The sequence below is a fragment of the Tenrec ecaudatus genome, chromosome 4, assembly GCF_050624435.1.
Source record: "Tenrec ecaudatus isolate mTenEca1 chromosome 4, mTenEca1.hap1, whole genome shotgun sequence".
Classification (NCBI taxonomy): Eukaryota; Metazoa; Chordata; class Mammalia; order Afrosoricida; family Tenrecidae; genus Tenrec; species Tenrec ecaudatus.
In genome coordinates this window covers 34033758-34049101 of record NC_134533.1, presented here as the reverse complement: position 1 = coordinate 34049101, position 15344 = coordinate 34033758, and the positions used below count along the sequence as shown (strand labels likewise).

At 42.9% G+C, this 15344-nt stretch overlaps 1 pseudogene; it reads right to left on the bottom strand.

Moving 5' to 3' along the window:
• Positions 1 to 3038: 3038 nt before the first annotated feature.
• LOC142446618 (survival of motor neuron-related-splicing factor 30 pseudogene) lies at positions 3039 to 3847 on the bottom strand (annotated as a pseudogene).
• Positions 3848 to 15344: the final 11497 nt, after the last annotated feature.

Here is a 15344-nt window from a genome sequence, read left to right as displayed (position 1 = left end):
AATGTAAAGAGAACAAATCCTTACAACTGGGCTGAGAGACAGCATCGTGATAGATGGGGAAAGACAGTTGTCGAGGATTTTATCTTGCTTGGATCCACAGTCAATGTTCATAGAAACAGCAGTCAAGAATGCAACCATCATATCACATTGGGTAAGTGGTTGAATAAGACTCCAAAGAACAAGGACATCACTCCGAGAACTGCAGTGCACCTGACTCAAGTCCGCGCCTAGTAACCCCCAGCAAACTTCTGTCTAAATGCATGTGCGTGGTCTAGATTTCATGTCAGTAGGATGACACAGTGTTTGTTGTTTTGTGTCTGATTTATTTCACTCAGCATGTTTTCAAGGAAGGAACTGCATTTTTGTTCAAAATAAAGATAATAGCATACCTTCCTAAAACTTACTCTCGCCCACCCACCAGTCTAAGAAATTTATAATATTAAATCTTCACAAAACCCCATAGGATGGGCACACGGTTATCTGTTTTGCAGACGAGGAGACTGGACCACAGAGAAACATGTTAAGATGTCAGAGCCAATATTGGCACCTGGGGGTCTGTCTCAAGTCAGCATTTGTGAACAGCGGTTAAAAACTTTTTGAGGATGACTGCTGTGGGGAGCACATTGTTTAACTCTTCAACCTTCTGGGGTGCTCTCCATTTCAAGGCTTAGAAACATAGGGCCATTGCCATACTCAGAATCACGTCCTTATGCCAAGATTACTACATTTTTCACTTCATCTGAGCACAGTAATAGAGTTTGTCACTTAATGCTTTTTAAAAAATATATTATTAAGTCATTTTATTGGGGGCTTGTACAATTCTTACGACAATCCACACATACATCCATTGTGTCAAGCACTTTTGTACACTTGTTTCCCTCATCATTCCCAAAACATTTGCTCTCTACTTCAGACCCTGGTATCAGCTCCTCATTTTCCCCCTCCCTTCTCTCCTCTCCCTTCCCCATGAACCCTTGATAATTTATAAAGTATTATTATTTTGTCATATCTTACACTGCCTAACATCTCTCTTCACCCATTTCTCCGATGTCCGTCCCCCAGGGAGGAGGTTATATGTAGATTCTTTTAATCCATTCCCCCTTTCTCCCTCACCTTCCCTCCACCTTCCAGGTATCATCACTCTCAAAAAAAATCATAGCATTGTGAATGAGGGGGAATGCAGAGTGGGGACGCAGGACCCATCTGTTGGCAATTGGACATCCCCTTGCAGAAGGATCGCAGGGAGGAGACGAGCCAGTCAGGGTATAGTGTAGCACCGATGAAACATACAACTTTCCTATAGTTCTTGAATGCTTCCCCCCCACCTCCCCCACCATCATGATCCCAATTCTATCTTACAAATCCGGTTGGACAGGGCCTGCACACTGGTACAGATAGGAACTGGAAACACAGGGAATCCAGGACAGATGAACCCCTTGGGGCCACAAAAGGCTTTTTGACTCTTTCTATCCTCTGACATTTGATGGAAACGACTGACTTCTCTCGCCCCTCCATTATTCCTCATTCCTAAAAGTGCTTGGTTTTTATCGGTCAAAAGCTCACATCTTGAGATGGAATCACTATCTACTTCTTAGTTACATTTTATGAATAAAATAAAAATCACTTAAAAAGATCTAGGGATTAAGTGTTGACCATTAGCATTGCTGACGTATTTCATCTGTAATGGATAATTATTATTTATCTGCAGCTGGCCTGGTGCAGAATGAGAATGCGATAGCTCTGATTAATTACAGTGGCGAGAGATGAATTGTGGGCCACATGCAAACGGCAAAATAGAAACAGAGAGACATTAATGGAAAGTCTTTCGCGTAGGCCTGGACATCCAAAGACACGTGTGATCAGGAATATCTCCTAGAATTATTTCAGAGACTAAAACTGTTGAAAATAATAACACAAGTCAGTGTTTACCAAATCTCAGCTGGAGTCCCAGGACGGTGAGAAGCCAAAAAGCTGCTAACAGAGAAGCTGGAGGTTTGAGTGGCCCCCGAGTACAGCAACTAGGAAGAGAGGCTGGTCACCTACTTCTGAAGCAGCCGCCACCGAGAGCCTTCAGGAGCACACCTCAGGGGACTGTCATGAGCTGGAGATGACTCAATGGTCAGGGAAAGTCAGAAAGTCCTCGATAAGCCTGAGAACCCTGTATTAAACAGAAATATCAACACGTAAAGCCATTATTTCTTCCCATATCCCTTCTGAAGGTTTATACCCTTCTGAAGGTGGTCTTGTCATATCTCTAACCCTTCCATGAACATTACTGCCATGTCCAAATGGCAGTTTTGGTATCCTAGAAAGACTCAAATTGTGCTTCTCTGCAATGTTCCTTGAGTTAGGGACAAAAAGAAGTCGGAAGGGGCAAGATCAGGGCTGTCTGGTGACTGGGATATGGCTTTCCAGCATGACAATGCTTGCTACTCTTAAAGGAGACTGAGCAGGCGCATTGCTATGATGGGGAAAATGCTACGACCCAACATTTGACATTTCCCTTATGAATGCACGTTTCCATCCTCTTAAAACTTCCTCTGTCTAAGTTCCCACTACTGTCTGGTGTCTTTTCAGAACATCAAGCTATGCCATTTTGAAATAAAAAATAACCCAAAATGAAACCAGTTCCCATCACCTTCTGAGCTGACCTCTCTGGCTTGAAGTAAGCCAGCCCAGCAGGTCCCCTGGGAAGCCGCTGTCTAGATTGGAACTTAGTTTTTCAGGACACCCTCATGAAAGGAAGACAGCATCGATTACTGATGGAATGTGTCTGGAGCCATTCCCTGACCACAAATGTATTTAAACACATTGTATTTGGAGCAAAGCAGTGCCCGTGTGACCCGGAACCTTCGAAGCAACAATTAAAAATTTTTTTTTTTGCTGTATTCAAGCAGTGTCTATCTACAAAAGTCGCTTTATTCAACAAACTTCCAGAGAGCTGTGGTAGTAGTACAACAGCGGTTATCAATGGCAATTTCTTCGCGTTTCATTCTATCGAAGTCAGTGAAGACACTGGTATTCTTCCTTGTTCATCTAACAAATAATTTACCTTTAGAAAAATATAAGGATTAAAAAGGTAAATGTAAAGCCCTGCAGAGATGAAATCCAACAGTTTTTCCGATTATTGAGGCATCAAATGCCTGACATTGTATTTAGAAGTATCCTGATACTGTGTCATTGGTTTATCTGCAATCCCACAAGTTCCAACTCCCACTTTGCCAGTTACACTCTCAGGGGAAGCAAAAATACTCCTCTTTCCCTGGCCTTTTTGTTCTTAGAATAGGCTCTGTTGTTGAACTGCTGCCATTTCACCTTCTGGTCTTTTCTTTCCTGCTCAAGTTCTTTTATTCTTTGTGCTCGCTTCAAAGCTCTCTTTATATTCACGCTGCTGGGCAAGCATTTCTTTTTTTGACATGGGTTTGTTCCCACTGTCCTCCTTGACCTTCCTTCCTTCTTCGACAGGCTTGAGGTTCAACAGCGGAGTCACTTCCGCATTGCCATAGCCAGCAAAGGTGATTGCAGCCGTGCCGTTGTCTTCATCGATCTCCTCCATCTCCGCTTCGTAACACTGTCCATCCTCACTCCAGGTTGCCATACACTTGTCCCCGACTTTCCATGAGTGCGTGGGCTGGACCGATGCACAACTGTCGGAGCTCCTAAGAGTTTCAGAAGGTTGAGCTGAAAGAAGGTCTTTGGTTAGTTCTATAACTTCTTGTAAGTCTTTTTTCAATGTTAGCAAATCTTCGTTTTCTCCATTCCCAGATAATGCAGCTTCAACTTGTTGGAGTTGAGCTTTGTAGCTTGCCAGCTGCTTTGCTAGATCCTCTGACATCTTGGGTGGGGCCGGGGCCCGGCGGCGGGAAAGGGCAGGGGCGACTGGATCCACGGGTAGTGACAGCACGGGAAGCCTCCGCAGGAGCCGCAACAGGCTTGGAAAAGGAACAAGTCAGTAAGCGACAGGGGGGAGGGGAGCAACAATTTAAAATTTAATCTTTAAATATATTAATTCATTTAATCCCTCCAAGGACTATATGGGAAAGGTATCATTACTACATAATCTACAGACAAGGAAACTAAGACCCAGAGAGAGTTTGGATAACTCGCTAGAGGTCAAGTGGCAGGGCCAAGGTCGAACCCAGGCACTCGGACTCCCAAGTCTGGTTCTGAGCCACGCATACTGGCTTCTAGCTATGGTGACGTTGGCGATCCCGTGCTAACAGAGTTGAATTTCATATTTTTTCTGTTCTTTATTCGTGGGAGAAAAAATGGGGCTGCCTTCTCCCATAAGGAACAGTTGTTATTCACAGCTTTGAAAACACTACCTATGGAAGCAACGAGTGAGAACAGAGAACAATGAAGCTGTCTACTCCCATGAAGATCTGAAATTTCAGACATCCGAAGGGGCAGGTCTACTTTGCTGGTAGGGTCGCTGTAGGGCCACTCTGACCCAGAGTGGACTCTGAAGAAATCATGGAAATCAGTTAAGTACTGATGGTGATGTTTTCTTTTAATGTCCTTTATGCATTAAAAATGAGGAGCCAGGTAAAGGTTTTGTTAATGCATCCTCTTCGTTTGACAAAATCTGATATATATATATTCCATAGGATGCGGGCAAGTGCATGCCAAAAGGGCTCGTTAGTCATGAAGGGACTGGGTGACGACTGCCCACGGTCTCGAGTGGCGATGTCAGAGGGAGAACCGCAGGAGTGACGGGACTATAAGGCACTGGGCACGTGCTGGAGTAGCTTTGGAATCAGGGGAAGCTTCCGAACACCCACTTGCAAACAGGCAGCTGTGCCTATTGCCTAAATGTGCCTTTTATTGGCTCTCAGCGAAGCATACGGCTGGAGGTAAATATTGCAAATGAACCATTTCTTCCAGAGAATCAAATATGAACAACATAGCTAGCAGGTTTTCCTCCAGACTCCACTCCCATTCTAAGAACTGCTAATGATCCCATTTCCACCCGGACCCCTACAATCCGTAGCTTGGACCATTAGCTAAAGAAAAAGCATGCCCGCAGCATCCTTTGAGCACCCTTCTGAGCCCAGGGTTCCAGGAACTCCAAACGCAGTGACTGGTTGTGCCACTAAATACAAGTCCCACTACAGTCCCACAGCCTGGGAGCTCTCTCTGGTGGAAGGCAAGATCTCCTTTGAAGAAGTATTTCAAAACTCTGCCGAGTTGAGATATTTCATCAAACCCAGGCTTTTAGAGTCCTAGTTTGAAATCTACAAGAAAGATATGAAAATCAATTAACTTCAAACATTAAAAAATTCCTCATCTGGTTAATCTTCCTTTACATACTTTCTTGATTATGTTTGGAAGTAAATTGCCTGGATTATACCTTAGATGGAAAGGAATATCTTTAATTAATTTGTAACGGGCGGTGGCGATGCTGATCTGTACAGAACATGATAAATTGGGGCAAAAGCAGCGTGTCGCAGAGAGGAGGGAGCTCCAGCTGCATTTTAATTTTCTTTCTGACTGAGCTGTTGACTAAGAGTCCTGATTTTTTTAAAGAGATGCAATAATGGAGGATCGGTGCCCACTGTATAAGTGAGGCTGGCTTTTAACTATGTGTACATTAAGGATAGCATTGTGAAGAACAGGAATGCTAGAGCAATTGCTTACGCTCATGATAAACGTGTACGTAGACCAAGAGGCAGTCTTTGAACTGCACTTCATATTATGAACAGGGAGCTTCTGGGCTGTGTCCTTTCACCCTACTTATTCAACCTCTGTGCCGAGCCACATAGACCCTATGAAGCTGGACTAGATGAAGGAGAATGACCCATCAGGATTGGCGGAAGACTCTAACAACCTACTAGATGCAAGTGACACAGTGAGGCTGGCTGAAAGTCAAGAAGACTTGACGACTTACTGATGAAAGTCAAAGGCCACAATCTTTAATATGGATTACATCTCAGTGTGAATCAATTAAAATCTTCATAACTGGATGAAGAAGCAATGCCATGCTAGATGGAGAAAGGCTTGAGCTGCCAATGAATTCATTTTGCTTGGATCCACAATCAACGTTCATGGAAGCAGCAGAAATTAAACAACATATTGCATTGGGCAAATCTCCTTCAAAGGCTTCTTTAAAGTGTTAAGAAGCAAAGATGTCACTTTGAGATTAAGCGTACATGTCCAAGTCGTGGTACTTTCATGCAAATCTGGACAATGAATCAGTTAGACTAAAGAAAACTTGTAGAAGAAAGGAGAAATCGAATCTTGAGAGAAGTACAGCCAGAATGTTCATTAGCAGTCAGGGTAGATGAGACTGAGTCTCACATGCTTTGAACATGGGAGGGACGAGGAGGGACTCATCTCCGCAGAAGAACATTATGCTTGGAAATGAAGAGAGTCAACTCAAAGGAGGAATACTTTCAAAGAGCTGGGTTGACACAGTGACCGCAGCAAGGGTTTCAATCATCACTGTGATTTTGGGAATGGTGCAGGACTGGGCAATGTTGTCCTCTGTTGTAAACAGGGCCGGTCTGGCTTGGAGCTGGTTGTATGACACCGGGTAAGAACAACAACCTCAATTTTTCATGAAGTTGCAACAACGCGTGGGACCTAATAATAGTTCTATGCGACATTGTTAGCCTATTGGACCTACCTCAGAATTTTAATATAGAAATTAAGATACCTGTGACCTCATATCTTTTGTTCACCAGTCATCTATCTTTGCATGAGTGTACTTACAGTTGATTAAAGGTTTGATGCAATAAAAAGTATTATTGATCTTTGGTATGAGGCCATTATTCCTTACTATGACATCATCCAAATGTACCTGTCATACATTGAATTGTGTCCACAAAAAATGAATGCCAGTTTGCTGGGCTCTAATTCTTCATGGTTTGACAGTTATGTAATAATGCCATCACCCCATAATGTGATCTGATATGACCAGCCCTGATCTCATGTAAGGGGAGGAGGGTGGATAAAACATCCTTAACCAGGTGACAGCCCTAATCCTATGGAAGTGGAGTTCCCTGGCGGGTATTGCCTGTATCACCTTTTCTCTTAGAAGAGACCAAAGGAGAGAGGTGTAAGTAGAGAGGCACCAGTTACCACCAAGAAAGAAGAACCAGAAGCAGGTCGTGTTCTTTGTACTCAGGGTCTCTGTGCTTAGAACCTCAGTTGACTCGGGGGACCACTGAGTTAAGAACACACGGACAGCTCTAAGGAATGCTGGGCCTATAGATGCTGAGAGGACATAAAGACCTTCCTCTCAAATTGTGGGCCAAGAGAGCATGGAAAGCCTGCCCTTTAAAGCTAGTGTTCCACATTTAATTTTGACTTCTGGCCACCTGTATTGTGAGAAAACAAATTGGTTTGCTAAAGCCCTCCACTTGTGATATTCCTTTGATAGCAGCACTAGAAAATGAAATTAAAATAGCTGTGTCATTTAGAAGCATAGGAAATGTTTCTGGGATTTAAAATATATATTTTGGAATTAAAAAAAATAAAACATAATTATGTCAATGAGAAAATCCTCGATCCGTTTGCTGATAGGTAAACAATAAGTACTATGGGTTAAGCAGGTTGATGATGTTACACTCATGTCATCAAATCCACCCATTGCCACTAAACTCATTATGACTCATACAGGTAGAGCAGAAGGGCCCTATACAAGGCCGTGATCTTGACGGAAGCAGACTGCAACTGCGATTTGATTGGCTGAGTCTAGGTACTGCTGTGTGATGTCATGTCACTGATGTCTGTGCGCTCAGGTCGACTTCCCACCTGGGCCTTGGTGACTTGGGTCTTTGGTCTGAGCATGCCCAGCTTGGTATTTTCCCATAGGTGTCTAATTAGTGTGCCTGATTTCTTTCCAATCCCTTTATTGTGGCATGGACAGCTAATGTTTTGTGTAGGGTAGGCATTCGATGGAGACAACTCCGTTTATCCCTCACTGGCTACGTTTCACACTCATTGATCTTCATCAGCCAGTGCTTCCCATCATCCTCACTTTCAACCCGCGAGGTTAAGTCATCCATATATCACAGGTTGTTACTAAGCCGTCATCCAATCCTGATGCCACATTCTTCTTCATATAATCCAGCTTCTCTGATGATTTGCTCAGCATACAGGTGGAATCAATAAGGTGATAGGATACAACCCTGACGCACACCCTCCCTGATTCGAAACCATTTACCAGTCTCCTGTTCTGTTGGCTCATCTGCCTTTTAATCCATGTACAAGTTCCTCAGGAGCACGATGGAGTGTTCTAGAACTTCCATTCTTCTCAGGGCTATCCATAGCTCGTTATGATGCATAAAGTCAAATGCCTAGAGGCGGTCAACAAAACACAAGTAAAGATCTTTCTTGCCCTCTCTGCTTTGAGCCAAGATCCATCTGACATCAGAAATGATGTCCCTTGTTCCATATGCTTTTCTTAATCCAGCAAGAATTGTATGCTCTTCAGTGAAATTTTAACTACATGTGATATCAAGGATATTGTTCTTTAATTTGAGCGTTCTGTTGGGTTGCCATTCTCTGGAATGGGTACAAATGCAGGTTTCTTCCAGTCAGTTGGCCAAGTACTATCTTCCAAATTTCTTGGCATACACGAGTACAGACTCATGAGTACATACTTACTTCCAGCTTGTTGAAACATGTCGCCTGAGATTCCATTGATTCCTGGAGTCTTGTGTTTGGCTTATGATCTCAGTGCAACTTGAGCTTCCTCCTTCATTCCTATTGGTTTTTGCTCAACACTACCTCTTGAAATGGTGCAATGTGCCCTAAACCTTTTTGGTACAGTGACTCTGTCTTCTTTCCATCTCTCTTTGGATGCTTCCTGCATAATTCTGTATTCTGTACAGAGAATCTTTCAATATTGCAACTTGAAATTTTCAGTTATTTCAGTTTATGATATGCTGAGGGTGTTCTTTCTCTTTAGTTTTCTAATTCTAGGGCTGTGCACATTTCATTTATAATATTACACTTTGTCTTCTTGAGCTGCCCTTTGGAATTTTCTGTTCGGCTCTTTGACTTCATTATTGCTTCCATTTCCCTTAGCTGATCAATGATTTAGAGCAAGTATCAGAGTGTCTTCTGACATCCACTTTGATTTTTTCATTTTTCCTGTCTTTAAAAAAATTGTTTTATTAGAGGCTCATACAACTCTTATCACAATCCATACATACATCAATTGTGTAAAGCACATTTGTACATTCATCGCCCTCATCATTCTCAAAACATTTGCTCTCCACTTAAGCCCCTGGCATCAGCTCCTCAATTTTCCCCTTCCTCCCTGCTCCCCTTCTCACTCATGGACCCTTGATAATTTATAAATTATTATTTTGTCATATCTTGCCCTGCCTGACGTCTCCCTTCTCCCACTTTTCTGTTGTCTGTCCCCCATAGAGGAGGTCACATGTAGATCCTTGTAATTGGTTCCCCCTTTCCAACTCACCCTCTCTCTTTCCTCCCAGTATCGCCACTCACACCACTGGTCCTGAAAGGATCATCTGCCCTGGATTCCCTGTGTTTCCAGTACCTATCTGCACCAGTGTACATGCTCTGATCTAGCCAGACTTGCAAGGTAGAATTGGGATCATTGGGATCATGATAGGGTGGTGATCGGGTGGGGAGGAAGCATTTCGGAATTAGAGAAACATAGTATTTTTCATTGTTGCTACATCTCACCCTGGCTGGCCTGTCTCCTCCCTGATACCCTTCTGTAAGAGGATGTCCAGTGGCCTACGAATGGGCTTAGGTCTCCACTCTGCACTCCCCACTCATTCACTATGATAACATTTTTTTGTTCTGATGATACCTGATTCCTGATCCCTTCGACTCCTCGTGATCGCACAGTCTGGTGTGCTTCTTCCAAGTGGGCTTTGTTGCTTCTGAGCTAGATGGCCACTTGTTAACCTTCAAGCCTTTAAGACCCCAGATGCTATATCTTTTGATAGCCAGGCACTGTCAGCTTTCTTCACCACATTTACTTATTCACCCCCTTTGTCTTCAGCGGTTGTGTTGGGAAAGTGAGCATCATAGAATGCCAATTTAATAGAATTGAAAGTATTTTTGCATTGAGGGAGTACTTGAGTGGAGGCCCAATGTCCTTCTGCTACCTTAATACTAAACCTATAACTATGTGCACATAGATCTATTTCCCCAGCCTCATATATAAATATATTTGCAAATGTACATGCCTTTATCTAGACCTCTATAAATGCCCTTTGCCTCCCAGCTTTTTCCTCTATTTCCTTTGACTTTCCTCCTGTCCCACTATCATGCTCAGTCCTTACCTGGGTTTCTGCAATTCTTCTTGGTTACATTACTCTTGATTATACCCTACCAGCCCTCCTACACCCTCCTCACCACCGATTTGTATCACTTGTTGTTCCCTTGTCCCTGGGTTTGTTAACACCACTACCTTTCCCTCCCCCTCCCCCTCCCCCTCTCCCATGTCCCCCCAGAACTGTCGGTCCCGTTGTTTTCTCTTCCAGATTGTTCATCCAGCCTATCTTATTTAGACAGACCTGTGGAGATAATAACATGCACAAAAACAAGACAGAGCAAAACCAAACAACAACATAGAGCAAAACAACAACAAACCAAAAACAAAACACAAGAAAGAAAAGCTTGTAATTAGTTTAAGGATTGTTTGTTAGCCTTTAAGAGTGTTTTCCAGTCCAGTCTATTGAGGCACCAAGCCCTGGCCCCAAAGTCCACCTTCAGCATTCCCTGGGGACCTTGCTGCTCTGTTTCCTTGCTGTTCTGTTGCACCCCCTTAATATTGTGCCTCAGTGTGGCGTGATCAGATTGGGTGCTATTCCCACAGTGTCTCCGGTGTTGTCCCTTGTAGGGCTATGGGTCAGTGATGGGTGTCATGCTTCATAGTGTGGCCGGCCATGTGGTCCTCTCTGTGGACTGGCTGCTCGAATGGGAACATTGTCCTCACGGTCTGGTGGGCCAGGATGTGCTCCACTCTCTCCTCCTCCCCTTTCATCAGCTCCCGTGTGCTCTGATCAGATATGTCCCTCTCCCGGAGCTGCAGATTCAATGCGGTCCTTTGAAATAAATTCTTCTTGGGGGAGGGGCAGGTGTCCACGTAGCAGTTGGGATTGGTGCCGGCCCCCCAGGCCTCTCCACTGCATTCACATCTTGGAGCACTGGGTTGAAGTCTGGTCCCTCTTTCCCTGTGGATAGGTTAGTGCCCTGTGCCCCTGCTACCCATTCCTTTTTAAAAATTATTATTATTTTTTTCCTTTTCCCACCTCCTTTTTAGTTGTCTACCACGTGTATCCCTGTATTTGGTCTGGTCCCTGCCATATTAACTGGTCCTCACTCCAGGAATATTTGTATACAGTAACTTTTTCCCTATGCCCCACCTCTTCTGGGTATGTGCCCAGTGACGGGATTGCTGGGTCATATGGTAACTCGATGTTCATTTGTTTTAGGTATCGCCAGATTGATTTCCATAGTGGCTGTATATACTTACAGATCTACCAGCAGTGGATGGGAGTTCGTGTCTCCCCACAGCCCCTCCAACACTTGTTGCTTTCTGATTTTTTGAATTGGGCTACCTTTGAGGGTGTCAGGTGGTACCTCATTGTTGTTTTAATTTGCATTTCTCTTATGGCTAAAGATTGGGAACATTTTGTAATATGTTTGTTGGCCATTTGGATTTCTGCCCCTGTGAAACTTCTGTTCAGGTCCTTTGCCCACCTCCTTAGGGGACAATTAGTTTTTTTTCTTTTTGGAAGCTAGCAGAGTATTGTAGATTTTAGTAATAAGGCCTTTGTCCGATGTGTCATTGTTAAAGATGTTTTCCCATTCCCTGGACTCTCTTAATTCTCTCTTGGTGAATTCTTTAGATGTACACAGGTGTTTTATCTTCAGTATATCCCATTTGTCAGTTTGTGCCTCCTCTGTGTTTGTGTCCTTCCTATTTCTGATAGCCTGTGTATTCCCTGTGCCAAAGTTCTCAAGTTGGTCCCAGTTCCCTCATTAATGGCCCTAATAGTTTTGGGTTTAACTTCAAGGTCTGTGATCCACCTTGACTTTATTCTTATGTATGGAGTGAGATAAGGGTCTTGCTTCATTTTTCTGCAGGTAAATATTCATTTTTTTCCAGCACCACTTGTTAAAGAGGGCATCTGCTTCCCATTGGATATTTTTGGCGCCCTTATCAAAGATCAGTTGTCTGTATGCTGATGATTTTATTTCTGGGTTTTCAGTTCTTTTCCATTGGTCTGAGTATCTGTCATTGTACCAATAACGTGGTTTTGACAACTTTCGCTGTATAGTATGTGCTAAAAGTCAGATAGCACAAGCCTTCCCACTGTGTCCTTCTTCTTGAAGAGTTCTCTGCTAATTCTGGGCTTCTTCCCTCTCCATATGAAGTTGGTAATCAGTTTTTCAATTTCTTTGAAGAAAGATGAGGGTAATTGTATCAGGATTGCATTAAATTTATATAGTGCTTTTGGCAGAATTGACATCTTGACTATATTGAGTCTTCCAATCCACGAGCATAGGATATTCTTCTGTTTGTTGAGGTCACTCTTGGTTTCTTGTAATAGTGTTCTGTAGTTTTCCCCATATAGATATTTTGTTCTTTTAGTCAGGTATAGCCCTAGATATTTCAATTTGTGTTTGGCTCTTGTGAAGGGTACCACCTTTTTGATCTCTTCTTCTGTGGTCTTATCTGAGGTGTTATCTGACTTCTGTTTGTTGATCCTGTATCCTGCCACTCTGCCAAACTCCTCTATTGCTTCCAGTACTCCCCTTGTGGAACTTTTGGGATTTTCCATATATAAAATCATATCATCTGCAAATAACGATAGTTTCACCTCTTCCTTCCCCAGATGAATACCTTTGATGTCTTTTCTTTGCCTTATGCTGTTAGCTAAAACCTCCAGCACGATATTAAATAAGAGTGGGGATAAAGGGCATCCTTGTCTGCTCCCCTTTTTCAGTTTTTCCTGTTTTTTTTAATGACCTTTTGCTCTCTTCATGAATGAAGCTCGCAATGTTCTCACACAGCACATCAGGTCTTCCGTCATTAGTGTTCAATGCATGAAATCTGGTTCAAGTGGGATAGACTCAAGGTAGTATTTAGGCTCTCATGGATTCATTTTAATTTTCTTCAGCTCTCACCTGAATTTACATAGGAGCAATTGATGGTCTGTCCTATAGTCAGCACCAGGCTTGGTTTTAGCTGCTGATATTGAGCTTCCCCATCAGCTCTTCCCACAGATGGAGTCAATTTGGCTTCTGTGTATTCTATCTGGAGGTCTCTGTTTACAGTCATTACAGTTCCTTCCTCTTTATGTCCAACTTTTGCATTCACATCTCCAGTAACGATCAATGCATCTTGATTGCATTCACACTGGAGACGTTGGCTGAATCCTTCAATCTTGTTGTTGGCGCATGAATCTGCGTATTGATTGAATTTCCTTGAACACAGATAGATATAATCCTATCACAGACAGCATTGCCCTTTAAGATTTTGAAATGCCCTTTTGACGATGAATTTAACACATTCTGTTTGATGGTGTCATTCTCAGCATAGTAAATAATATGATTTTATTTTTCACAACTTCTAATTTTCTTATATTCTGAGTTCTGGACATTGGTAGTTTCTTTGCAGCATTTCTTCTCATTTTGCGTTTTGCCTCCTACTCCACTCACCCCACCGTTGTTGACTCGACTTGGGAAAGCAGCTCTTCCTCAGTCACATTTTGAGTGCCTCTGGCCCAAGGAGCTTATTCTCTGGTACGGTCTCTGACAGAGTTCTGCTTCCATTCATTAGACCGCACTATCTGAAAATGTCCCCATGCTAAGAAACTCCTTCATCGGACGTGGGCAACCCCTTTCTTCCTTGTAGTCTATTCTATGTTGAAAGCTGTTCACTGTGGGTGGCCCTACTGGCATTTGGATTATCAGTGACATAGCTTCCAGCATCACACAACACACAAGCCATCTCAGCAAGACAAACTGACAGACAAGTGGTGGATCTTTCGGTGTGTGTGTGTGTGTGTGTGTGTGTGTGTGTGTGTGTGTAAAAGAGTTAGCTTGCTGTTAATCAAACACTAGCAATGCAGTATAGTTTGGGATTAGGTCTGTTGAAATTTACTTTGTTAAAAGGGACCCAGGATGTAATATTTTATCCCCTATAGTCAGAATTTACTTACAGTAAAAACCAAAAAAAATTAATTACTCAAAGTTAAGCCTGTTTGTAAAACCTGTACATTATTCAAGAAATTCTAATTCAGGACAGGGGAAGCAGGGCCAGCTTAGATAAGCAGACTGAAACCCTAAGGGGTACTGATCTGACAGCCCCTGAAGTAATGAAGATATCAATTGACAGTCTGGTCATCCCTGGGGAAATGAAAACTGTTGTCCTGTAATCCTTGCTCCATGTGGTCCCATTGCTGGAAAATTCTCTGATCATTGTAAGCCTGTTAATCACTTCCCGGGACTACTGCAAAACCTGCTTCATTTTTGTGCCCCCACCCTCTGGCCTGTCTCTGATCAGGAGCAGGGCAAAGAGCAGCCTTCCCACAGCCAGAATATTTCAAGCCTCTGTCTGGGGATGCATGGATGATGGTATTAGGCGACCCTACTGGCTAGGTTAAGCCCACCTGGGTGATGTCATGAGTCTGGGCCTAGTTTGGAGCACCCAGGTGTACCTCCCACCTGGCTCAGGGGCTTGAGTATGAGCATGCTCAGTTTGGGTCTTCATAGGCGTCTAATGGCTGCCTGATTTCTTGTTCAACCTCTTCCATGGGGCCTTGGCTAGCATGGGAGGGACAACCCCCCTGTCCCTAAATCTCGCGACCTAATGAAATCACTAGAAAAGTCTTGATTTTTCCCGAAGCTACACCAAACAAAATGAAAACAAAATCATAGCTCTCAAATTAAGTTTTACTTTGTTAAAAAAGAAGTTTCACTGATTATAGGAACTCCCGTGATAAAGGCAAGCATTCACCGTACTTTTTGACATATTGAAGAGGCACGATATGTCTTGCAAAACCTGTAATTAACTTCTACAGAAGTCATATAATCCTCGTTATCATTTTTTTAATGGGTGTTCTAAGGCCTCTCATAGTTAATTGTATTAAATATCATCTGGCATATTCAGAATGATCTTTTCCTCTCTATATTTAAGATATGTGATTTCTATTGTAAAAAAATTCATAAAAGAACTGAATCATATTAAGGGGATCTAATTCTTTTAATTCTATGGTAGGACAAATTGTTTTCCTAATCACAAAGATAATGATTTTTCAATATTGAAAATTTGAAGCACAAAAGAAAAGTGAACCTTCTAGCTAGTCCCGAAAAACCTTCCTGCAGGAGAGAGGCAGCGGTTT